Source organism: Mustela putorius, unplaced genomic scaffold (genome assembly GCF_011764305.1).
Source record: "Mustela putorius furo isolate JIRA1106 unplaced genomic scaffold, ASM1176430v1.1 tig00003836_pilon_pilon_pilon, whole genome shotgun sequence".
NCBI lineage: Eukaryota > Metazoa > Chordata > Mammalia > Carnivora > Mustelidae > Mustela > Mustela putorius.
In genome coordinates, this window is record NW_025421989.1 from 17,217,268 (window position 1) to 17,243,705 (window position 26,438).

At 43.9% G+C, this 26,438-nt stretch overlaps 1 protein-coding gene across 2 annotated transcripts in view; it reads right to left on the bottom strand.

The window, feature by feature from the left end:
• Window positions 1-391: 391 nt before the first annotated feature.
• Window positions 392-26,438, bottom strand: part of SMPX (small muscle protein X-linked) — a 58,978-nt gene continuing 32,931 nt past the window's right edge. For both annotated transcript variants that reach the window (XM_004769190.3, XM_004769189.3), the window contains exon 5: window positions 392-790. The gene's annotated coding sequence lies outside the window, so the exon portion shown is untranslated. The remainder of the gene's footprint in view (window positions 791-26,438) is intronic.

Here is a 26,438-nt window from a genome sequence, read left to right on the forward strand (position 1 = left end):
GCCATAGTTTTATCCATGGTACCCAGTTATTCAGAAGGAGAAGCCCCCTGTAAGCAACGTGGGATTTGACTGGCTCTTTTTTTAAAAATATTTATTAATTTATTTTTTTATTTCAGAGAGAGTGAGTGAGAGTGCTAGTGGGGGAAGGAATAGAGGGGGAGAATCTTCAAGCAGACTCCCCACTGAGTGTGGAGCCCAACACGGGTCTCCGTCTCAGCCCGCATGAAATCATGACCTGAGCCAAAACCAAGAGCCATACATTTCACTGACTAAGCCACCCACGCACCCCTGGTTGGCCCAGATCTCATTTCTCTCCGTGTAGGGGAATATGTAGCCATCTGAAGATAGAAAAATTAATTTCATCTAGATTCACATTTTATATTTACTCAAGTTTGAACTCATAAAAAGTTTATTGATATGATTTAGGATGTGAAGAACTAAAATACATTCCAAATATTGATCAAAATACAGTGTAGAGAACTTTCTATCAAAATCATTGTTATGCATATTGCCTTATCTCTCTCTGTAAAATCCTGTTCCTCCTCAAAAGCACACCCTCCAGTTGGTGAATTCTTGAGCTGATTTACTTTGCAAGGTGCCAAACATGAAGATAAATTATAGTAAGTAGTGCAGCCAACTAGAAGACAGAGATATAAATGTACAAACAAGACATTTCTGTTGGAGTCTCAGGCATTCAGGAGGCTCATAATCTTCATACAAATATATAAAATGTTTTCATGAGCTTTTCTCATTTGAATCCATTCTTTCTCTTCAGTTCTTCACATCAAGCCTGCAAAAAAAAGGAAGCATTAGTTTTGTTTTCATGAGATACATTTAGGGATAGCTTGAAAGTCAGTATGATAGGTGAAAGTCAAAATTGAAGACCTCATTTTCACTTGGAAACTTCATCTCTTGTTTCTGTGGATGTAACATGAACTCTGAGTAGGTATAACCATCAGTTTGGGCTTTAGTGATCTAAGTAATTCCAAACTAACTTAGGATGGCTTCCTTCTGAGAGAATTACAGTATGATGTTAACCTTATGGTTACGACTGACAAGACCTTTGGTGCTTGTGGTAAGTTTGCAATCATGGCTCCAGTTCTCTACCCCTCCCTATAGCCATCCCATTGCCATATAACTTTTTAGTTTCCTCCTATCGTAGATAGGGTATAAATTCCTTGAGTCTGAGTTTGGCCATGAGACTTGCTTCAGCCAACAGGATGAGGCAGAAGTGATGGTTTGCCAGTTCTGACCCTGGACCTCAAGAGGTGTCACATGTGTTTGCTAACTCTCTTGCACATCTGCCATTGGCCTGCCTGCTGATCCAGGAAAAGAATGAGAAACATGTGCAGCTGAGCCACCCCAGCTCATCTGCCCCAACCAAGCCCCAGCTGATACTGATGCGCAAGTGAGCCCAGCCTAAATCAGCTGAGCCATGAACTTATGATCCAGGGTAATAAATGGCTTTGTTCTAAGCCATTGGATTGAGGGGGGGGGGTTGTTTATGCTCCACTGGCTAATGGATATGGTGCCATTTCTTTTAAAGTCTCTGGGAATGCAAAGATCACTTGACGTTATTTACACGTTTATTTTCCATTATTCCTGGGTGTCATTCCTTGTATCCTTTACTTAGGTGAACAGGTTGAATCTTTTCTAACAACTGGAATGCTCACATTTTTTTTATTGTCAGTGGCTGGAGAAATAAAACTACACAAACAAAGATCTCTGGCTGCCGGGGCAGACACTAGAGCTGGGGGGTCTCTCCACATCCGTTCTCAACTACCTTCACCCTTGTTTTTCTCTACTACAAAGGCTAGTGACCAAACACTCTACCTCCTGGTATCTCTTCAAAGTAGCCATGGGACACAGTCATGGCCAGGGAGCCCTGAGGAGAGTTCAGTCGCTGAGGTCTTTTAGAAAGCTTTGCTTTCCTATGTTTTTTTCTTAGAGCCCATTGTCTCATTGAACAGTTACAGCATTGCTGCCACACAGTTTCGGTTGATATGGACCCACCTCGTTTTCTTGTACTTCGCTTTATCACACTTTGCAGATACTGCATTTTTTTACAAACTCGAGGGTTGCAGCAACCCTGTGTTGAGCAGATGCGTTGGCGTCGTATGCCCAACAGCATCTGCTCATTTCGTGTCTCTGCCACGTTTTGGAAATTCCCACAATAGTCCAGACATTCTCATCATTATATTTGTCAGGGCGATTTGTGATCAATGATGTTTGACATTCCTATTGTAATTGCTTCGGGGTGCCGTGTACCGTGCCCATGGAAGGGGGCAAACTTAACAAATGCTGTGTGCCTTCTGACTCTTCCACTGACCAGTCCTCCCCCTGTCTCGCTCACCTCAGACCTCCCTATTCCCTGAGACATAACCCGATGGAAATCAGGCCAGTTAATAACCTTACAGTGGCCTCTAACTGTTCGAGATAAAGGAAAAGTCCTTGGTTGAGGCAGACTTCACTCTCGTCTTGTTTTAAGAAGTGGCCACAGCCACCCCAACTTTCAGCCCGCAATGCCCTGATCTGTCAGCAGCCATCCATACCAAGGCAAGACCCTCCACCAGCAAAAAGAGTACAACTTGCTGAAAGCTCGGATGATGGTTAGCAGTTTTGTAGCAATAAAGTATTTTATATAAGGCATGTATATTGGTTTTTTCGACCTAATGCTAGTCCACACTTAATGGACTGCAAAATAGTGTAAACATGACTTTTAAAAGTCATGTTTTGGGAAACCAAAAAGTTCATTTCAGTCACTTGATTGCAGTGGTCTGGAAGCAAACCCACAGTGTCTCCAAAGTATGCCTGTGCTCATTGCTGAGATGAAATACATAGAGGTCAAAAGGCAAAGGGAGTGGGCTCCAAGTCTCACAGCTGGCAACACTTGAACTCAGGTGTTTTGAATCCGGGGCTTTTTCCACACCTCTAACAGGGAAGTTTTGGATGGTATGCAAACCAGAGGCAAAGAGAGGGGAAGATTAATAATTATACAGCTGAAAACATGACCAACAGCAGTCAGCACAGGCTCTCATATTTCTTTAGCTTTTTTTTTTTTTTTTTTTTTTTTTTTAAGAAACTCAGTCTTTGGTCCATGCCAGTCACCAAGAAGAAACAAGATACCAATTCCTTCCCAGTGCAGGACCTCTGGCTGAACTGCATTTTGTTGAGCAGCTACTTCGCAGCCTCATCCGGGCCTTCCACCTGGTTTGTATCTGAGCACTGTCCCTCGTGCACACCACACTCCGGGTTTGTCGGACACCTACTGCTTCTGTAACATGAGAAGAGCCCTGAGGCCTCTCCCTCTGAGCTTATAACTTTGGACTAGAGTTCCCTGGCCCCTGGCTTCTGACCATGACTCTCCACATAGCACGCTACGTGGTAATTATCTGTTCTAGGCGTCCTCTCTGGCCTCTCTTGTCTTTTCTACATAGCTGTCCTGCCACGAAGCTGTCACCTCCGGGAGTGTGTGGACATGTCCTATTCATTTCCACATCCCACTGCCTATCACAGCACCTGGCCCACAGCAGGGCCCTGAGGACTGACGAGCGGGACCATCGGGGACGTGAGAACAGGAGGAGAACTAGACTTGCACTTACAGCCAAAACCACATCCATCAGCATGAGGCAGCAGGAATGAGCGAGAGACCGCGCAGGTACCCCAGGAGTGTTGATTTGATGTGAGGGGTCACTGTGGTGCTGTCACACCCGCCCTGGGACCCGGCTCCGGCCCCATCATGGGCCGCTCAAGCCATCTGACTGCTGTGGTGACTGTGCTAGGTGACATACGGCCAGTCCCTCTGGCTTAATGAGAGACCCACAACAATCTGCACTCAAAGCTGAGACATTCCTTCGGCTTCTCTGAGCAGCATGGAGGGAGTGATGAGTCATAGCAAATTGTCACTGACGCATCTTCTGTGAGGTGTGATTTCTCTCCCAGAAGTGTCCAGACTGTGAAGTGCCATCTGCAACCCAGAAATGGAAGCCATTTCTGCGACAGGCTTGATCTGGACTTTGACCACCACATATGTCCCCAGCGGATGAAATTATGGCCACACCGAGACGTATAGGATGAACCATTTACCATAATCCTTCAGGGACCCCATGACTGGGGTCAGCTTGTGGACCTCTGATTTTGAGACAGTTTTGGAAACACAGGCAAATGTTGACCCAGTCTTCCCAGATCATCGTTGCCACTGTAAGAGAGCCAGATGGCTTAGAAAAATAAATGCGTGGAATTCTTTGTGCAACACACTTCCCAGGGGAACTGTGCGCTTTCCCCTTCACTTGCCGTGCTCACAAGCCATGGGAAGCATGTGGAAGCTGGTGGAAGAGGGGGTCCCTGTGCCCAAATCACTGGCCTGTGCTTCATATGGGGGTGGAGAAGCCACTGATGGTGTCAGTCCTGACCACCTAATGTGTGCTGCTTGACACAGTTACTTCACTTAATCTACAGTGTGAACTATGTTCTCCCTTCTAGAAGGAGCCAGGCAGGAGGCAGCTGATGGGACAGTGGAGTCATGGCATTTGTCCTTCTGCAGACAACCCTCCCCCCCCCCAGCTTTCCTTCTCCCTCCTGGGTCGTAGTGGAATCCAAGAGGACCCAGCAACCCTGGACACAGGACACTGCATATGGCTATGGTCACATATGGTCCTTCCAGCCCTGCCAAGTCCCCAAAGGACCAGAGACTCCATCCTTGGCCTTGTGGGACTCAGTGTATTCTCAGAATACCTGTCAGTTACCAGAATACCAGAATGCAGGAATTTGGAGAATTGGGGTCAGGGCTCAATTTTACAAATGGGAACAATGGGAGAGGATCCAGAGCTGAAAGTGCTCATGCTGCAAAGCACACTTGTTTGTCGGGTTATTGGAATGCAAGTGTGTTGGGCGGCATCCCGGGCCACGCCACTTTGCTGCCTAGAGAGCAGCTGTCAGCTACTGGGCTGTGTCCTGTCCTCCTGTAGGGACATTCGTAAGAACGATGGGGGCTATCAGGCACCCTGCTGAAAAGCCACTCTCCAGTTACCCCACGCACCTTTTGTACCCAAATCAAAAAGACACGGGCCCCACTTCCAGTTTACACTTAGGAAGAACACACTTTGGTTGGTACAGGGTGATGATACCACATGTCTCCCCAGTGTCACCCTAAGTCCAGGCTGAGGAGCATGTGATGTTTACGCCTTGCCATGACCCATTTATAGCTGTGTTAGTCATAGTGACCACGGTCCCTCATACATCATTTATGAAACAGAGTCCACTCAACACTTGTCTGCCTTTAGTCCTTTAACCAGACACTTGGGGACTGTGCAGTGATTACTTCCTCCTAGGGGGTGCTAAATCAGAGAGCCATAAACACAGTGACACTCAAAAGTCGTCAAGAGAAAGGGTGTACCTCGTACTCTGTTTGGTTCCATATGCAATCAATGGCTAACCATGCCCCCGGTGCCAACTGGCAGAAGCTTTGGAATTGGTTAGAGGGCGTCGGTAGGGTCCTCTGAGTTGATACAGAACGTTCACACACAGTGGCCTCTGCCGATGCCCGCGTGGGGAGGAAGGGGGTACAAACTACACCCGGGGCGCTCTGGAACCTCCCGCGCCAGGGTCAGGGAAGCAGGAGGAAGTGCACCGCACTTAACTCCAAACCCGGAATTCTCTTTGATCCCAAGCAGCCACTCCTAAGGTAAAAGAAACAAAACTTGAAGTAAAAACTTTAAAAACATTTTTCTTAAACCATGAAGCATCCACCCAAATTGGCTTTTGTCCCTCAGGAAGCCTTTGGTGGAGAAAGCGAAAACTGAAAGTTTCTACCAACAACTAGTAAAAGCGGGGAAGATAAGAAAAAGCACAAACAGCAGGATTTTTTTTTTTTTCAAAATTCTGCACCTAAAATCCAGATTCAAACAGTGTCCTGTGCTGGACATGGAGAATTTGAGTAAAGAAAAGGGAAAATGTGTGTCCAGGTTAAATCTCAGTAAAACAAGTTCAGAAGGTTTTGGGGTTTTTTTTTGTTTTGTTTTGTCTTGTTTTGTTTTTGGTTAATCCTGTTGTATTGAGAACTTGTTGTACTGGATAATCAAGCCAGAGTTGACAGCCGGCAGCTGAGACAACACTGAGCTTGTTTGAGGAGATTTTAGCAGAGAAAGGGGCCAACGAGATCAGTCATGACTGGCAGCCCCTGATTTTGTGGTCAGTTTCTCTCCATCCAGCAGAGCACAGACCTCCCTGTTTCTAAGGGGGACAGTGACTTTCTGGAGAAACACTGACCCAAGATTTCCCACGCAAAGCACAGCTCACCAGCACCAACCGTGGGCAAAGTGATAAAACAAATGGAGTAGACTGGTATCCTATCCAAGAGATTCTCAGAGGTTCCAAAGATGGCGACCCCCTTCTGTGTTGTTTAGGCCTGAGCATTCAAGGCCTAGAGACAATGGTGCTTGCATCAGAAATATCCAACATCCTCTTTAGAAACATCTGGCAACAGATCTATGGCAGTCACAAGTTCTGGAACATCCAAATGGTAAACCAATTACTTGACATAAGGTTAACAGAACCAATAAAATAAATCTACTGCTCTCTGTCTCTCTCTTCTAAGGTGCCCTGTAAAACATATTGCCATGGAGATGACCTTAGAGCTGACTGACCTTTTTTGTTTGTTTTTGCAGTAACTGATGATGGTACCAAGAGGTCCAAGGACTCAGTATTCAAATAAAAACCTAGCATTTGATGTTCTGTCAGGCAAAGATAGAACTACAAAGCTTTAAAACTTTTTGAAGATGAGCAGAACTAGAATTGCTCCTCATTTTAGAAATTAGGAAATTAAAATCCAGAGGGTTTGAATCACTGGTCCAAAATCACACAAACTAATTAATGGCTGGTCCAGGATTAAAAAGCCTGTCTGGAGCTCTTTCCCCAGTGCTAAAACTCTTTTTCAAAACTCATATAAAATGGGCACAAGTCATCTGTATGTATTGATGTTATTCGAGACACCTTGCAGGAACAACTGATACAAAGAAATACGTCTGTAGTGTATCAAAAATTAGACTTAAATGTTCTTGTACTTGTTCTAATGGACACCAAAATACAGCTTAAAAAATATTTCTTGCCTTCTCAGAATTTAGCAGTATTTCTTTTTTAATATTTTTTTTGTCGAGTAAATGCACAAATCTTAAGGGAACAGCCTGATGGATGTTTTTCTGTGTATGTGTGTATACCATGTATGACTTTTATTTGTACATAGCTTTTCAACACTACTGGATCTGCCAGCATATCCTCAAAGGTTGGTTGGTTTGTTGGTTTATTTGAGAAATACAAGTTCCAAGAGACAATAAAACAAGTTTCACTTTTGAAAGAAAAGGAAGGGAAGAGAAAAAAAAAAAAACTTGCCATGGTCAGATAAATGGAAAAAGACTGGGTTAAAAACAAAGATAAAGCATTTTCTAAGTTTTACGGTGGCTCAGAGCTTTATTTTCTTTCATTTTTTAATTTAAACTCTAATTAGTTAACATACAGTGCAATATTAGTTTCAGGAGTAGAACTCCGTGATTTATCACTTACATACAACACCCAGTGCTCATCACAAGTGCCCTCTTTAATCCCCATCACCCAGCTAGCCTAGCCCATACCCTACCCCTCTCCTTCCAGCAACCCTTGGTTTGTTTTCTATGATTAAGAGTCCTTATGGCTTGTTTCACTCTCCTGTTGTTCCCCTTTCCCATATGTTCATCTATTTTTTTTTTCTTAAACTCCACATATGAGTGAGATCAAATTGTATGCCTTTCTCTGACTGACTGACTTACTTCGCTTAGAATAATACACCCTAGCTCCATCTGCATCATTGCAAATGGCAAGATTTCATTCTTTTTGATGGCTGCATAGTATCCCATTGTATATATCCACCACACCTTCTTTATGCATTCATCAGTCAATAGACATTTGGGCATTCTCCATAGATTGTCTATTGTTGTTGATAATGCTGCTATCGACATCAGGGTGCATGTATCCCTTTGAATCTGTATTTTTATATCTTTTGGGTAAATACTGAGTAGTGAAATTGCTGGATTGTAGAGTAGCTCTATTTTTAACTTTTTGAGGAACCTCCATACTGTTCTCCAGAGTGGCTGTACCCACTTGCATTCCCACCAACAGTGTAAGAGGGTTCCCCTCTCTCCGCATCCTGGCCAACACCTGTTATTTGTTGTGTTGTTAATTTTAGCCATCCTGACTGGCGTGAGGTGGTATCTCATCATGGTTTGGATTTGTATTTCCCTAAAGATGATTGATGTTGGGCATCTTGTCATGTGTCTGTTAGCCATCTGGATGTCTTTGGAAAAGTGTCTCATCATGTCTTCTGCCCATTTCTTAACTGGATTATTTGGTTTGGGGGTGTTGAGTTTAATAAGTTCTTTTTAGATTTTGGATACTAACTAGATTGCTTTGAGTAGTATAGATGTTTAAAAATGTTTGTTCTTCCAACCCATCAGCATGGAACACTTTCCCATTTCTTTGTGTCAGGTTCAATTTCTTCCATAAGTGTTCTAGAGTTTACAGAGTACATACAGATCTTTTATCCTCAGAGCTTTAAATATGACAGATGTATATTGTGTGTTTTGGGTGGTGGGGATGACACTATGTAGTGTTTTCAAAATTGACTTTGTTACTGAATCACTCTTCTGGTTTTCTAATGTTTGTATTCTTTTTTCATTAATCATTCATTAATTCACAAATAGTGTCTGTAGTATTTCATCAAGTGGACACCCTAGAGTTTACTTAATCATAATCCTATTAATGGGTATTTGGGTTTTTAATCAGTTTTGCTATCATAAATGAACAAAGCTTTTTCCACATGAACATTTTCTTTAGGATGGCTTCCATCAAGGCCTAACTGGGCTGGGGGAGATAGAAATTTGTCATGGCTGGAACTTTCTCTATTTACTAAGCCCCACACCCTCATTGTGTAGGCTAGTGGGGTGCCTCCTATACAGAAGACTCTCAGTATCTATGGAAGGAATAAGCAGGCGTCTGTTTCATGATCATTTTCCCACTCCTCTTGGTGAATATTATAAGAGGAAAATTGGTAACTCTTTTTTCATGGAGTATCCCTTTGATTACTAGCAAGGCTGCACATTTTCTCATGCTTCTCTAATTATACATCCACTTTTGTGAATTGTGAGTTCATTTCCTTTATCTGTTTATCTATTAAGGTGTTAGTGTTTTGCTTCCCAATTTTCATGGGCTCTTTATATAATTGCACATTTCATGCAAAACAATTTTCTTGATAGAGCTTGCTGTTTAACGTTTGGATTTTTTTCAAGTACAGACTTTTTTTTTTAATTAGTAAGATTTTGAAAGATGATTCTGCTGGCTCTTCTTTTTTTAATTAAAGTTTTAAAAGTTTTTTTTATTTGAGTGTAGTTGCCACACGATGTCACATTAGCTTCAAGTGTACAATGTATGCGATTGGACAAGTCTATCCATTATGCTATGCTCACAAGTGTAGCTCCTGTCTGCCACCAGACAGCGCTATGACAGTACCACTGACTATATGGCTTTTACTTCTTTAAGAAGTTACCTAGGGAAGGTTAAACCAGTGCCTTCATTTTCTTTCCCCCAAATTATTCCAGCCATGATTTTAAGTTGGTTACAGCCAGACCCTACCTTTTGAAACCATCATTAAAGGACTTGAATTCTATCATCTTAAAAGGGGTAAGAGGTCAAAAAAGAAGGATATTCATGGGAAGGAAAGAAGCATCCCTTTGGAGATGTAAGGTCACATTTATAGGCTTTTGGAAATCACTCCCAAAGCTGTAGGGCAGGTTGTTTTTAAACTACCCAGAACAAGAAGCATAAACTTGGCTGCAAGTTAGAATCCCATGGAGAGGTTTTTTTTAAAAATCCCAAGGCCCCAGGGGCGCCTGGGTGGCTCAGTGGGTTAAAGCCTCTGCCTCCGGCTTAGGTCATGATCTCAGGGTCCTGGGATCGAGCCCCGCCATCAGGCTCTCTGCTCGGCAGAGAGCCTGCTTCCCTCTCTCTCTCTGCCTGCCTCTCTGCCTACTTGTGATCTCTCTCTCTGTCAAATAAATAAAACCTTTAAAATACATATATATATATATATTATGAACATCAGCCTCTCGTGCTTAGGCAGGGTTGAGAACCACTGGCCTAGAAGGGCTTCTCAGTCTTAATGTCCATAGGAAGCACCCAGGGATCCAGTTAAACTGCAGATTCTGACTCAGGAGGTCTGGGGTGGGGCCTCGGCTGTGTATTTCTAGCAGCCTTCCGAGAGATGCCGTTACTTTCGGTCTGTGGACTACACTTTGAGAACCCAGGCTCTAGAAGAGTCCTTCTCAATGTGTGGGGTGGGGTTTTGCCCCCGCCCAGGGCCATGTGGCAATATGTAGAAACATTCTTGGTTCCGATGTCCAGAAGGAGGAGGTGTCCCTGGCATCTGGTGGGTAGAGTCCAGGGATGCTCTAATTATCCTCCAGGGCCTGGAAAACCCCCACCCGGAAGAGTCATCCTGCCCAAATGTGAATATTGCTGAGGTTGAGAAACGCTTCTGTGAAAGAAAATGATCCCAAACCTGAGCTGGGACAGCTGGGTGCTCTGGTGTGATGAGTTGTCCCTTCTGGTGCATTTCTGATAAAACATAAGAATGATTTTCTGATCAACTTTAATTAGATTAAGAGCCCTTCCTGGGAAATTAACTTACCTACCTCACTAAATTAGCCTTGTAACAGGGTTTAATGACCACTCCTACCTGGTCTAACAGGGTTACCTAACCACATTATTTCCTATTACTAGCCTTTTGAAGCCTCTTTAAGCAACATTGTTTTTGTTTGTTTTATTGAAGTTTGGTGGACGCCCAGTGTTACATTAGTTTCAGGTGGGCAGAATAGTGTTTCAACAAGTCTCTGTGCTATGCTGTGCTCACAGGTATAGCTAGCGTCTGTCACCGTGCAATGCCTACAGTACCACTGATTCTGTTCCCTGGGCTGTACCTTCATCCCCGTGACTTATGCAGCTCATGACTGGAAGCCTGTATCTCCTCCTCCCCTTCTTTAAACAACTTTGAAATAAAGCTTTGACATGTACTTGCAATCAGTTCATCAGAGGAGGGGTCCACACCCTTTTGCCTTGCCAGCCTCCAGAATGGTTCCCAGGTGGGACCCTGTTTAAATGCTCAGCTAATGCTTACCGAGTACCTACTGTGGAGACATTTTAGCGTAGACTCTGCCTTCAGATCCCAGCTCTCCTGCTTCCTAGCTGCGTCTCCTTGGGCAGGTGTTCTTTTGAAGTGCAGGAAACTAATAGTATCAAGCGTATAGGGTTGTCGGGAGCATAACTTATTAAAGCATTTAGCAGAGTGCCTCCCATGTAGCAAAAGAAGGGGAAAAAAAGCTCACAAGTCCCACAAAAAAGCTTCTAAGTCAACACCTCCCTTCCTCCCCTTTGCCTTCCAAGCAAGATTCAGTCTTTGTCATCCTGGCTTGAAGCTCGCTGTGGTGCCGATGGTTGGTGGAGGTCTGAGTGGCTGGAGTGGAGAATTGAAACAAGTGTCCTGAGTTGAAATTTCAGAAAAAAAGAACAGCTGGGGCAGTCAGTGGATAATTGGGCTTCAGGGAAATAATGAAGAGATAGTGGGGTAAGAGGTCTGAAGGGTAAAGGGATCTTGGGCTGATCACGAATCCAGTCAAGAGACTTTTGGGCTAGTTCTACCATGTGTTTTACAATGTAAATCCTGCTTAGATGAAATCTGCATTCATTTTTGAGGCCATTTTTGGCAACCAATTTATGCTTCTTTCAGATGTGGCTTGGGGCTTAGATGTGCTTAAATGGTCTTAAGGTGGACACTAAAATGCCTGGCTTTAATTTGATTACATCATACGTGAGAAGAGGTATTAGGCACTGTGGCTACCCTAAGGGACACGTTATTCCCATTCAAGAAACTGAACGTCTAGAAGGACAGTCATAATAAAATAAATGGTAGTCGCTGTGGGTGCTATCCAGTTAAGAGGCCATGGAAGGGCTTTTCAGAAAGTCTATTTCAACTGAGACTCAATGAGGAGTAGGATGCAGCCAGTAATGGGTATGGGAGAAAGACTTGAGAAGAATATTCTGAGCATGTGTAGCAGCCTCGTGTCAGCATGGCACCTCCATGAACTGGGAGAAGTTCGCTAGGGTTGGAGCAAGGAATGCTCTGAGCGGAACCGAAATGCAAGATGGGGAAAAACTGGTGAGTATGAGCCAGTTCACGCGGGCCCTGGGGGTAGTGGGGAGCCATTGAAGGATGTTCAGCAGGCAGTGACATATCACTTTTCTGATTTTTCTTTTTTCTTTTCTTTTCTTTTCTTTTTTTTTTTTAAATGTCTGTTGACTGCAGGGCTCTGGCAACTAAAAACAAGTGAGAAAAGGCTTTGAGAACTGAAGTGCACAGGTCACTCTGACAGCTGTGGGCCATTAATGCTCCAGTTGTTCGGTGAGGTCACCTGTGTGACAGCAGCAAGAATGGCGGGTGAATGGAGTTTTGCAAACCTTCTTTCAAGGTGAGGAGAGGGGTCAAACATGTCAGAACCTCCTAGCACTTGTCCAAGGGCTCTTGCCTTAGGATTGAGGAAGGAGGCACTTCGCCATTAACAAAGGCCCAAGGGCTCCTCAGTGAAGCTGAAGCATTTCAGCTCCAGATGCGAGACTTTCATCAAGGGCTTAGGAAAATTCCCATAGGTCACACAAGCATTACTCGGAGAACTAAATACGAAACAAATCGCAAGTGACCACAGACTGCTGGGCAGGCACTGGGAACTAATACCAAGCTCTCACCTGTCAGTTCGCAGTATTTTGTGGGTTAGGAAGAATGTGAGCTTAAATAGAGCAGAAATGGACAGTCTCTCCAATCCCAAGGCTTAATTTATTGAATAGGGGAAATAAGCCTTGGGAAGGAGACAGATCTGCTCCTAACGATTTAACCATTAATGAAGCCCTGCTATAAATGGAACTCAGGAGAGAAGGTAGCGTGGCAGAGGGCAAAGGAGTGGGCCCCATTAGACAAAATAGGTCAGGCAGGGAGAGAGTCGTCCTGTCTCCTGACTAGTTACGGTGATCAGAGATGACAGGCCTTGTCATTTTTTAACTGATAGAAAAGGAACAGAGAATAAAGAAAAGGTTTCTTTCTTGTTGTCTTTCTTAGAAGATGGCCATTTCAAAGAGGATCCTCAAGAGATAAGAACTGATAATATTGATCAGTTCCGGGTTTTGTGCTTAAAAATCTAAGTGTGTGTGTGTGTCTGCGTGCATGTGTGTGTGTGTGTGTGTGTTTTCAGAGACAGAGACAGTTTTTCCAGAAAAAAAAAATTCTGTATTCTCCTAGGGAGTCCCTCTGGCCAGATCACTGCCCTTTATCTGGGATTAATGAAAACCAAATTCCTAAGGAGGGTGGCCTTGCCATTGGTTTGATTTGGGGGGATTGTCTCTGCTCTTTCCTTATTTCTTCTTTTCTTGTTCTTGTTTCACCCTCAGAAATCAAAAGAAAGAGCAGGGAAACATCATAATATGGAAATAAGCCGAGGAGTGAGAACAGCATGCAAAAGGTAAAATTTATTCCTCGAACACTGGATTTTTAGTTGTCTTCTGGATTTGCCTTCCCTTAGAGGTTCTGCTTTTTTTCTCCCTCCTTCTGGAGCATTTCCTCCCTAATGACTCAAGGAAGTGAAGAAAAACCTTCCCTGAGTGCTTGGAATATACACTTGGCTTATACATTGTCTGGTTTCTGAAGGCTTCCTCTGTTAAAACATCAGGGAAACTGGCTTCACATTTGGAAAAAATCTTTCCAATCTTCCCAAAGATAAACAACATTTGGTGTTTTAAATAAATACAAGAAACTGTGGGTGGTAAGGATCGGTGGGGTTGAAAGAAAAACAAATATTGAAATGTTAAGGCTACGTGACTTTGGGCAAACCTCACTTCTCTGGACCTCAGTGTTCTCATTGGTTTAAAAAAAAACAGACATTAGGAGAAGGAAGGGCAAAATGAAGCGGGGGAGGTCAGAGGGAGAGATGAACCATGAGAGACTGTAGACTCCAGGAATCAAACTGAAGGTTTTAGAGGAAAGTGGGTTAGAAGACGGGTGAGCCCAGTGATGAGTATTAAGGAGGGCATGCATTGCATGGAGCACTGGGTGTTGTCCGCAAACAATGAATCATGGAACACTACATCAAAAACTAATGATGTATTGTATGGTGACTAACATAACATAATAAAAAAGTTATAAAAAGAAGGATGCTATTGCAGGCATCCTCCCAGATGGCCCCCAGTAAATCTTGCCTCCTGGTAGTCATACCCGTACGTAGTCCCATCCAATACCGAACAGGACTGACATGGGTAATCAGTGCCATAACAGAAATGACAGAGTGTGACTTCTAAGGCTAGGTCATAAAAACCACTGCGGTTCCACCTTGCTGTCTCTTGGATTACTTGCTCTGGGGGAAGCCAGCCACCATGTTGTGAGGGCACAAAAGCAGCCCACTGGTAAGGTCCACATGGGAAAGCACCAAGGTCTTCTGATAACAGTCATCACCCATTAACCAGTGGCATGAGTACACCATCTTGTTAGTGGATCTTTCAGTCTTTGTTAAGACTTTAGAGGATTGTGGTCCCAGCTGACATTTTGACTGCAACCTCATGAGGGACCCCAGACCAGAACCACCCAGCTCATCCACTTCTAAATCTCTGACCCCCAGAAACTCTGATATAATATTTATTATTGTTTTAAGCTGCTAGGTTTGGAGTAATTTGTTATGCAGCAATAGATAATACAGTTGCCCAATAGCCAGATTGTGGAAAGAGCCCAAATGTCCATCAACTGATGAACGGAGAAAGAAGTGGTATATATCTATAATGGAATATTACTCATCCATCAAAAAGAATGAAATCTTGCCATTTGCAATGATATGGTTGGAGCTAGAGTGTATTATGCTAAGTGAAATAAGTCAGGCAGAGAAAAGACAAATACCATATGATTTCACTCATATGTGGAATTAAAAAAAAATAAAGAACGGGAAAGAGAGAGGAAAACCAAGAAGCAGACTCTTAACTCTAGAGAGCAAACTGCTGGCTACCAGAGGGAAGGTCGGTGGGGGAGATGGGTGAGACAGGTGATGCCGATGAAGGAGGGCCCTTATCGTGATGAGCACCAGGTGATGTATGGAAGTGCTGAGTCACTGAATTCTATACCTGAAACTAATATGGCACTGTATGTTGACTAGTTGGAATTTAAACACGCACGCGCACACACACACACACACATATACATATGTAATACAGTTGCTGTAAGCCAAGTCCAGCTCTTGTATTTTATGTATCAATGAATGGGTGTTACTGGTGGGAAGCACACAAAACGGCACTTATGTCAAAAACCAGATCCTTAGCCACAGGAACATACTGCTTTGAGCATTTCTGAAATGTTCAGCAGCCAGACATTAGAGACCTGGTATCTTGAGAACTCATGGATTCAATTTTGTGGGCACAGGCCAGCTGACTGATCTTGAACCAAAGCTTATAAGACAACTCTTTAGCACTCAACGATTAGTGCTTTGCACATCATACAAAAAAACATAACCCCCTTGTATTATGTTTACACCCAAAGACTGAGCAAGTTAAAAGAAACTCCAATTGAATGGGACTTCCTTGGACTCTCCTCTTAATGAGTCACTCCAAAGGGTGCAACTGGGATTATTTGGAGAGAACAGCAACCTAGCAGTTTTTAGAGTGAGATGGATTGGGACAGGCCTTAAAAGTTGCTGAATTCACAGTGAAACCCAAGTGACTCTCCAGTGTAGGGGACATATCCGGAAAGCAGGGAGTATAGAGAGGACCTACTGGGCTGGATTGGACTAAGTGACACTGATGGTCCCCTGACCTATGAGAATATGGCTGGCTAAATACACATTACAACACTGACAAGGCACACAGCACACTCACTAGAGGGGATGAGATTGTCTTCAATATGGGTATTGCCCTGGGCTCAATGGCATCCTGGATAACACTATCTCTTCCACATGTCCTACCCCAAACAGAAGCTGTGGCTCACCATTGGATCGCCCTATGAATAAGTGTACATCTGTGCTCCAGGCCTTTCCAACAATGCTTGGCTATATCCCACCCCTAGGGACTTTCATCCTAGCAACCAACCAAAGAAATACTTTCCTAAGCAAGAAACATTTCATTTTGGCTTGTCCTGGGAAGAACTGAGAAACATTCTCTAACTCAGTCCTTCTGACCCAAGCTGCACATTAGACTCACCTTATGTGCTTGTGAAATATACTCCTCCCTCAAAGAGTTCATCAGGTTGGTTTAGGTGATTAGTTCATTGGGTTAGTTTAGATTTAGTTCATTGGGTTAGTTAGTTTAATCTAGGTGATGTTGGGTGCAGCCCACACTGAGGACCTCAGGTCTAACTGCATCCAGCAATTCACTGCTGCCTGATTCAAAGACTATGATAACTAGAATAAAAACAACTGATTCCCACCCAAAGCCCAAAGCCTGGGCACTCAGTTGTTCAGAAAGAAACTGGCTTCTGTTCTTATGTCATATTTGACATAAAATTTCTTTTCAGTCAGCCAAGTAGCTGTGATCCTGGTCATGTCTTGTGTTGGACTTGAAAAGTGTTCAAATTTGGAATCTCTTTTGGGTTTTCTTTCTACTTCCTGGATAGCCCTGACAGTATACCTAAGTGAAGATTATCAAACCCGGCTTTTTGGTCTCTGCATATATTTGAAACATGACAAGGCCTTCCTTAGAAATATTTCTATAGAGATTGGAAAAATGATTTTTCCTCTTTCTTTTCAATCACTGCATCCAGTGATGTCTTTGTAATATTTCTTACAACCTCATGTGAATGTAGGATTATCTCACTGTAAAAAGTTTTAAAAGGAAACCACATGGTAGGCAGGATTTCGCCTGTGGGCCCTAGTTTGCCAACAGTTGGATTGTAACAGTGTCTGATTAGACACTGTAACAGTGTCTAATGGTTACAGAAATTAACGCTGAATCAGGTTAAGTGACTGGTAGGTGAGTTGATGCCACTGGAAGAATTCTCCATCCATTATATTAGGGTATTGATATGTTGGAAGACTACATAAATTTAAAGAAGTCATAAACAGCATTTATTACATTGGTATATTAAAAAAATTTTTTCCTTCTGAATTTACACAACACATTTCACCTCCATGGCGCTTATCCTATCTGCCACATGGGGAGTTAACCTGGGGTAAAAGGTTAAGAGCCAGATAGAATCCTGCTCACCCCTTTGTCTAGTTGGACTACCTTGGGAGAAGTCACATAACCTGTCTGTGCCTCAGGTTTGTCACCTGCAAAATGGAGCTCTTACGTATACTCACTCATTTAAGAATCACAAGGTAAAATAGTTGGCACAGTGCCTGACCCTCAGAAGCACTGTCATAAACATTAATGATTGCTGCTACATAGATGCTTTGTGTATCGAAATTTCAGCAAAGAAGTTTGACGATGTTTCTCACTATACCTTTGGATACTAGCTATAAAACTGTGGACCCGATGATGGGTTAGGTAGAGATTTCGAATGACTAGGCCTAAACAGTCTTGGTTAGTGGCTCTAGGTCAGTGGTTCTCAAATTGTGGTCCCCAAACCAGCCGCAGCAGCCCACAGGAACTTGTCAGAAATGCAGATTCTCATACCTACCCGAGACCTACTGAATCACAAACTCTGGGTGTGGGGCCCAGCAGTTTGAGTTTCAGGAAGCCCTCTGTGTGCAGCCTACACCAGAGAAAGCGAGAATCTGCTGGAGGCCCATCTAAAGGGTTTCCGTTTCCACAGACCACAGGATGCTGTCCTTGGTGCTGGCTGGTCCCCACTCTCCTCAAGATCTCAGTTTAAAGAAAGGGATGAGCTTGCTTCTTAAATTGGCGCATCAGATGCACAAAGCCAGCCTGGAGGGATAACAACGCCACTGGACGCTAGAATACGGACCTGAAATGATGCCGGTCAGCTGGGAGTGCCAGCCGAACTTCACAAAGTCATTTTAATTCTTAATGGAGATAGCTTTATTTTCACCTATCGCAAGTTTTTAACTCCAGTTTCTTGGCATTTTAACTCCTACATGTTTGGTGAAGCTGTCATTAGTGACGTGGGAATCCAGGCCCTGTGTTCCTCGTTAGCACCGTGGCCAGCGCTGCAAGATCGTGATGGGCTGACCACGAGTGCGGGAGCAAAGCCCTGCCTGCCGTCTCTTGGCATTTTGTAATCTGATCACATCGTGAGAAAGGGTGCCACCCACGAGGGAAAATGGGGTCTGGAGTCAAGTGTGAAAGATTGGTAGTGAGATGGTAAGGAGGTTCAGGGGACACACTGCCATTTGCCGTCCGTGCTGCTCTCCAAACTCTCTCGGTGAATTTGTGTTCTCTGAATCATGAGCTCCTCTACCCACGTACAGGGAGTCCCTGCCAGCCAGGGGCTCTGAAACCAGCTGGGTTGGTGGTGTGGCCCATTCCTGGCAGTGGAAGCAGATCTATAATTGGTCCATAATTGAATTGGATTTGGCTCAGAATGATTCCCAGGCTCTCTCTCCCCTGACAGATAACCAGCAGTAAACTTCATATGTGATTCTGCTGGGAATCCAGGATGCCATTTCTTGGCTGATGGTGACAATGGAGAGCTTTCTGGGAGAGTTTACCTTTAGGGTGATGATTTCGGGGTTTCTTAAACTGGAGTCTTCCCCGGGGCCAATTGTTTGTCACCTGGTCTTTCTGAAATGAAGACATTTCAACCTGATTTTCAAATGTGTGTGTGCGTGTGTGTGTGTGTGTGCACACGCACGCGCGCTGGTGTGATGTTTATATGTATACAATATGGGGCACCTGGCTGGCTCAGTCAGTCGAGCATGCTGCTCTTGATCTTAGGGTCATGAGTTCAAGTCCCACATTGGGCATGCAGCCTACTTTTAAAAAATTAAAGAAATAAAATGAAGGATACAATATGATTGTTTAAAATGAGACAGCAAGAAAACCATACATAGAGATGAAAGTTCAGATAGTACATTTCCTTTGAGTTATATTTATAGATAGAAGTAGATAGATTAATCCTAGCTCTCTTTTCATGTCCATGAGAAAAATTCTCCTGCCTATAACCAGAGCCATTGCCTGTTCAGTTCTGGCCCGTGGTGTGGGTTGTAACTAACCCTTCTTTGGCACCTGCTGGGGACTGTGTGGTAATCCTACTTTCCTGATTAAAAGAGATCACACCCATTTTTATAAATACACTTAGCTAGGCTTGGTTAATAACTGGTCTTAAACTTTCTCTGGAAGGAGATGATGACACATCCCATAGTCTTCTACCCTATGAGAAGTTGGAAGTCACATGAGAAGGACCTGCAAATTCAGTGCCCTGCCTGTCTCACGAACTGTTGTGAGCCTCACAAGAGAACACAGAAGCACTTTGGAATTCTTAAAATCAAGTGCAAGGGCTTGTTAATATTATTGCTACTATTAGCCTCTCGTTAAAATATGTGATTTCATTTTTGCTATTAAACTCCAAACAAGCCTCCTGATGCACCTCCCTCCCCCGTAAGTGGCCTATTCACAGTGGCTGAGTTTGGCTCCTGTGTTTGTTAATGTCTGCCTGCTTGTTTCACTCTTATTGCAAAGTCAACATTACTTAATGATCAAGTTAAATAATGTCAGGAAGAGGGAGAGAACACTCCTGGAGAGTAAGAATAGGTGCAAGTTGGATGTGAATGGGGCAAAAGCCAGGACAGGATGTCATAGAGAAGACACCCAGGGCACTTTCTGGATGTTTAGATTCAAACGGATCTTGTTTTTTGTTTCTAAACCAGACTCCAACCGTACATAGTCTGTGCACCAAAGATTCCTAAAAAGATGAGATGCCTCTTTTTTGGCCATCAAGCCCGTTTGAAATGCTGCATAAAATGGTGTCTCAAATGCATTGTTTCCCTGTTCCTTGATAGTAGAATGGCAGCTTGACCTTCCGAATGTTTCTTACACTGATTTTCTAAGGGGAAAAGTCTGAAATTACAAACCAGATGTATTTGCTGCTTAAAAATGGTTGGGGGGTGGGGATGGAAATCCCTTCAAGTCTCCAAAACAAAATGAAAGTGCTCGAGTGAAATGTTTGTAATTTTACTGCCCAGAAAAGGGCTTGGGAAGCTGGAGCTGCTGCAGGTTTTGAAAAATGGGGCTGCAGTGCCTCCTCCAGGAGAAGGAGTGTCCGTGCAGCTTAGAACGTTTGAACATTTCAAGCTCAGATGATGCAGGGTAGGCGGCAGCTAAGAAAGAGAGCCTCTTGGAGACTTCCACAGGGGCTATGGTGAGCACCTTTGAGTCACAGCCAATGAGTGGGATTTCACTGTCAGTGAGCTCTTTCTTATTCCCTGGCAAAAGATGCAGAGCTACTCTTTAGCAAGTATGTCATTTAAAAACCGACCAACGGACAGATCCCTGCCCTTGGCAGAAAGGGGCAGAGAACAAAGCCTATAGGCAAGGTGTGGGGCCAACGAAGGTGCCGGGTGCCCCATCTGGGTCCACTCCATGTCTTTATGGTTCGCTCTTAAGATGGGTATTATCGCTCCTATTTATAGATATGGCTCAGAGTAAGCAGCAACCTGCCCAAGGTCACAGAGGCACTATGTGGTACAGTGGAAGCGGAGCGCAGGTTTGCCAGACTCTAGTACATCTAGTGTCACCAGTGGTGACATGCTGTCGTCAGTAATCATAGCTACCACTGGCCTGAGGACTTCAGACACACCGTGCAATTCAGTGTTTCTCAGCCTCAGCGCGACTAATGTTTCTTGTGGGGAGCCACCCTGGACAGCAGTGTGGGACGGTCAGTGGCATCCCTGACCTCAACCCAGTAGACGCCAATAGTATCTCCCCTGAGGTGTGACAACCAAACATTTCTCCAAACGTTGCAAAATGTCCATAGGGTAGGGAGCAAAATCACACCTGTGAGGTAGCTACTTTTCCTTCTTTTTCAGACAAAGACACAGAGCAATTACCCAAATCACAGACCAAGCAAAGCTGGGACCTCGACCTACACTCGAGTCACCTCTAACATGTTTGCTCTTCAACCTCCTTTCAGTAGAATGTCTGTTTTCCACCTCCTCTCTAGAATCTTCATCACCAACATCCAAAGCCTGTGTCTTTTCTTCATTCATGCTCAGGTTCCCTCTGTCATCGTCACCCACCTGCCCCATAAGCTCCTGGAGGGCCCCTGCCTTGTAGGACCTTCCTCCGACAGCGCTACCTGGCCTATAGTAAGTGCCTGGATGTTCACTTACTAAATTCATGAATCATTCCAGTACTTTCCACCTTCCCACTGAAATCCAGTTCATGCTATTAACTTACATTATGAAGAAAAATGTTAATTCAGCCAAAGTAAATTCCAAGTAACCCATGTACAAAATTATTAAAAGATGAAATGTAATTGAGTCTAAATAAATGGATATTTGAACACTCAGAATTTAATAAACCTGTTCGGTAAGTTCTCAAAAATTAATCACTGCCTCTGGAACTAAAGGGCAGCCATGATCCCTATCATCTGCGTCCAGAATCGGGGGCGAGATGAGAGCTAGGCAGTGCGCCGTGTGTATCCCTTGCTGAGGATTAGGCTGTGCCTGCTACATGTCAGGGCAGGTCTTCTGGGGAGGTAGGGAGGAAGGGCCACCATCCTTTCTACAGAAGGCAGCCCATGACGCTGGGGCAGTGCGACCTGCTTGCTTTCTGCTGTCTTTCCAGCAGTCAAGATGAACTGTTCCGAGCAGCCTTTCTGCCACCTGCCTGGACAAAAGTGACTCCAATCTGTCGACTGCTTAATAGAAATTTCCCTCCCCGAGAAGCCAATTGACGGGCCCTGCCTGGGATGAAAGCAGCCAGCCAGCCACCACCTCGCCATCTGCATAAAGCCCTAAACCAGAGGGTGTGGAATGATCAGTTCCCAGGCAGGGAGCGGTGGCGAGGGAGTACGAGGGAAATGTGCAAGTCTTGATTTGCTCCTCGTGATTGCTTCTTTTCAAATGCCACAACGTGTGCAGGGAGTTAAAACGAGCAGTGTTGTCACGATGCAGCCAAGCCTGATTAGACAGCCTGGAATTCACTTCCCCAGTTTTTCTGTGTGGGCTGCACACAGCGGGAGAGGGAACGAGAGAAAAGCCTTCAGGGGTAGGAGCCGGCTGCCTACCGATGACACAGAGATGCCTGCCAAGCCCTCGCTCATCCCCAGAGAGGAGCGAAGGCGGCCTCTGCGGAGGCCTGGCGTTCCTCTGGGGCCATGTTGTCAGCACCGAGCCGGCGCCGTGTCAGCCCCAGCATGGCCACGGTCCCTGCCGTTCCAACCCCTTCTCCTTTCCTTGTCCACTCCTTCCCTTCGCCTTTCTCTCCATTTCTCTCTTTCATGCTCTCTCTGATATTTATGGGTATTAACCCTTCCACTTTTTCAAGACCTTTAAGAAGAGCGCATTGTTATTGTGCTCCTCGGCCGCGTTCTGCGCCTTCACCTGAAGCCTGGTAGACAGTCGGATTCGTATTTGAGTTGACAACACTGATATCCTCTGCACTTGGCACATGCTTTGTGCTTAATGAATGCTTGTGGAATGAATGAATGCATGCATGAATGAATGAATGAACAAAGGAACGAACGAATAAAGCAACGTGTCAGAGTTACAGTGTCACCGCTTTGTGAAGGTGACAGTTTCTGCAGTCTCTTTAGCCTTTGCTTGTTTTACTCCGACCTAACACAGTGAAATATTTGCAAAGCCTGGAAGATACAACTAAGAGAACATGTTAAAAGAATGAAGTTGGTGGGGCACCTGGGTGGCTCAGTGGGTTAAAGCCTGTGCCCCCAGCTCAGATCATGATCTCAGGGTCCTGGGATCAAGCCGTGCGCGTGGGCTCGCTGCTCAGCGGGGAGCCTGCTTCCCCCACCCCCCACCTGCCTCCCTGCCTACTTGTGATCACTCTCTCTGTCAAATAAATAAATAAAATCCTTTTTTAAAAAAAGAATACAGTTGGGTGACAGTAATTAAAAGGAGTGGCTACGGAGTATGACAGATGACAGTTTGCATCTCACCTCCATGGCTTACAAGTGCGGTGACCCTGGTTAAGTTTGTAAACACTCCTAGCCTTCTTTCCCCCATAAGTTCCCAGGCAGCATCGTATAGACCCCACGTAGTCAGCGTGAGGAGTGAATGAGATAATGTATATGAGGCACAAGCCATGCATCGGGCATCCCCTGAGCACATACTACATATAGTAATGGTAATGAGGGCAATAAAAATGATGACATTGACATTGGTGCTGATTATCACAAATGCTTAACATTCATATTTTAAAAGACTTTATGAGCTGGTAAGATAACCTACTGCTTCCTGATATATTTAAGGTGGAAAAATAACCTACAAAAAATAGTTGTGTTTAAGGCCTAATACTACAACTCGGGAATGTTCCATATATACCATACGCCATAAATATATTTTGTTTACCAGTTGACAAAAGAATTCTATTTAAGAGGGGTTTATTTTTATTCCTCAGTCTCTGATGACCGTCAAGAGATAATAAATACTGGGCCATTAATTATTATTCTTTTTATTAATGCTTTCATTTCTATAAAATACAACACACTGATTGTTTGGAAAGGTAAGTTTGCAAAAAGTCAGTCCTGACGTCAACCTTTACACTAGGTAAATCAGGGTTACTTACTCTCAGCACTACTAACAATTTGGGACTAGATCATTGTTTATTTTGGGCTAGGGGGAGGGGCCCGTCCTGGGCACTGTGGGACATTTCCTACCATCCCTGGTGTCTTCGCATTTGGTGACAGTAGCAGCCCATACCCATACCTCCTTACAGGTGTGACAACTCAAGCTCAAGTCTGCAGATTTTGCCCCCCCCCACCAATCCCCAAACTAGGGAGATGGGGTCATGTGTTCCATGTGTTGCAAGCAGGGCAAGTTCTGCCGGCTGTCACCATCCCTTAGCCCATGGAAATCTATGTGCTAGTGTCCAAGGCTCTACAGAGTTGGGTTCTGAGTCACCTGGGCCTTCTACCACGCTCCCTGGAGGTGTGTTTCTCTGCTCTCAGATCTGCTCCCCAATTCCAGCTCCCTCCCACTGGCTCAAGCACAAGGCCCTCCAGATCTCTGTTTTATGGGGACCCATCCGGATAGCGTTTGTGTGTTTGCTGTGGAGAGGCTCTTAAAGCAACCGCCACAATCAGCTCAAAGTCTTCTTATGTTCACCCTGAAGAGCACTTTGTTCCCAAACAGTTTGTAACCAGGGCTTAGAATAATAGCTTTGCTGGTCAGGAAAACGAATGAATAAAACCTTGATGCAGTTCAGAACCACAGCAGAACTCATCTTTATCCTAACCAAGTGGAGAGTAAAAGAAAAAAAAAAAAAAAAGAACATCACAAATCAAAAGAAATATGGCTCCACTAGAGAGTGAAAATTTTCAGGATAAAGCCATTTCCTTCCAAGAAAGTGAATAGAGCTTCTGTAATTGAGTCAAAGCAGGAAGCATTTTAAAATTGAAGGAAAAATTTCCAGCAAATCTCAGAGAAGATATTTGGAGGGGCTTCTTTTCTTTCTTTCTTTCTTTTTTTAATATTTAGTTCTGTATACAACAATAAATCAGTCCTTTGTCTTCTGGAAAAGAGAAGAGGTTATGAAATCATGATAAGCCAAACACTATGAGAAATAAATCATCTTAATTCTGGAGACCACAAAGAAGCATAAAAAATATTCTTAGGGGAAAACGTAGAGTGGAAAAAGCAAGATACGAAATCGTACACGTGCTGTGAATGATGCTATGTAAGGAAAAGTAAAAGCAGAACCGGTTCCCATTTTTGCCTAATTACCCTGTCCCAGGTGCCATACCCACATATGCTTTCTTAAATCTATACATCTCCCTGATCCTTCACGACTACCCGATGAGGAAGACACCATTTCCTACTTTTTATGAAATGAGGGAATAGAGACCCTGAGCTCAAAACTGCAAAGGTAAAAGGTAATGGGACCAAACTTTCCATGACCCGATAACCCCAAATCCCATATCATTAACAGCTTTGTTGTACTGTATCCAACATGTAAACTCAGAAGAAAACAACTGGAGGGGCAGCTATCAAATTGAGTAAAATGGTGATCTTATGGGTGATTATTTTGATGTTCCCACCTTCTGTTATGGTATTTATACAAATTGATTTTTAAAGTGTATTACATCTTACATTTGAAAGGAAGGATATTTCCATGTACACATCAATTTAATCATCTGCCACATACATAGAAATCAGTTAGGTTTAGGATAATCAAGAACATGTTTCCCCAAATGGAGCACTAATATGGATTTGATTGGTTGGTTATTGATTTAAGATCTTTCTTCTTTAACGTATGTGTTTAGAACTGTAAATTTCCTTGTGAGCACTGCTTTTGCTGCATCCCACAAGGATATTGTATTTTTGGTTTTGTTTGTCTCAAAGTATTTTCTAATTTCCCTTGTGATTTCTTCTTTGACTCATTGGTCATTCCTCAGTGTGTTATTTAAGGTCCACAACCTGTGGATTTCCCAAACTTCCTTCTGTTACTAATTTTTAATTCCATTCAACTGTGGTCTGTGAACATACTTTGCTTGATTTCATTCCTTCTAAACTTACTGAGACTTACTTTATGACCTAACCTGTGGCCTGTCCTAGACAACGTGCCATGTGCACTTTAGAAGAATGCGTCTTCTGTTTTGGGGTGGGACATTCTATAGATGTCTCTTAGGTATATTTGGTTTATAGTATTATTCAAGTCTTCTATTTCTGCTGTAGACTGAATGTTTATGTCCACCCAAATTCATATGGTGAACCAGTAATCCCAATGTGATGGCTTTGGGAGGTAACTAGGTCATGAGAGGAGAGCCCTTTGGAATGGGATTAGTGCCCTTATAAAAGAGACCCCAAAGAGCTCCTTTATCCCTTCCACTGTGTGAGGATCCAGTGAGAAAATGGCCAGGAAGCAGGGCCTCGTCAGACCCCAGATCTGCTTGCATCCCGATCTTAGACTTCCCAATCTCCAGAGGTATGAAAGATAAATTTCTGTTATTTATAACCCCCCAGTGTATGATATCCCATTATAGCATCCCCAGAAGACTAAGACAGTTTCCTTTTTGATCTTCTGTCTACTTCTATCCGTTGTAGAAAGTGGGGTATTGAAATCTGCTGTTATTATTTTTTTACAGCTTTTATTTATTTATTTGACAGAGATCACAAGTAGGCAGAGAGGCAGGCAGAGAGAGAGGAGGAAGCAGGCTCCCTGCTGAGCAGAGAGCCCTACATGGGGCTTGATCCCAGGACCCTGAGATCATGACCCGAGCCGAAGGCAGAGGCTATAACCCACTGAGCCACCCAGGTGCCCCGAAA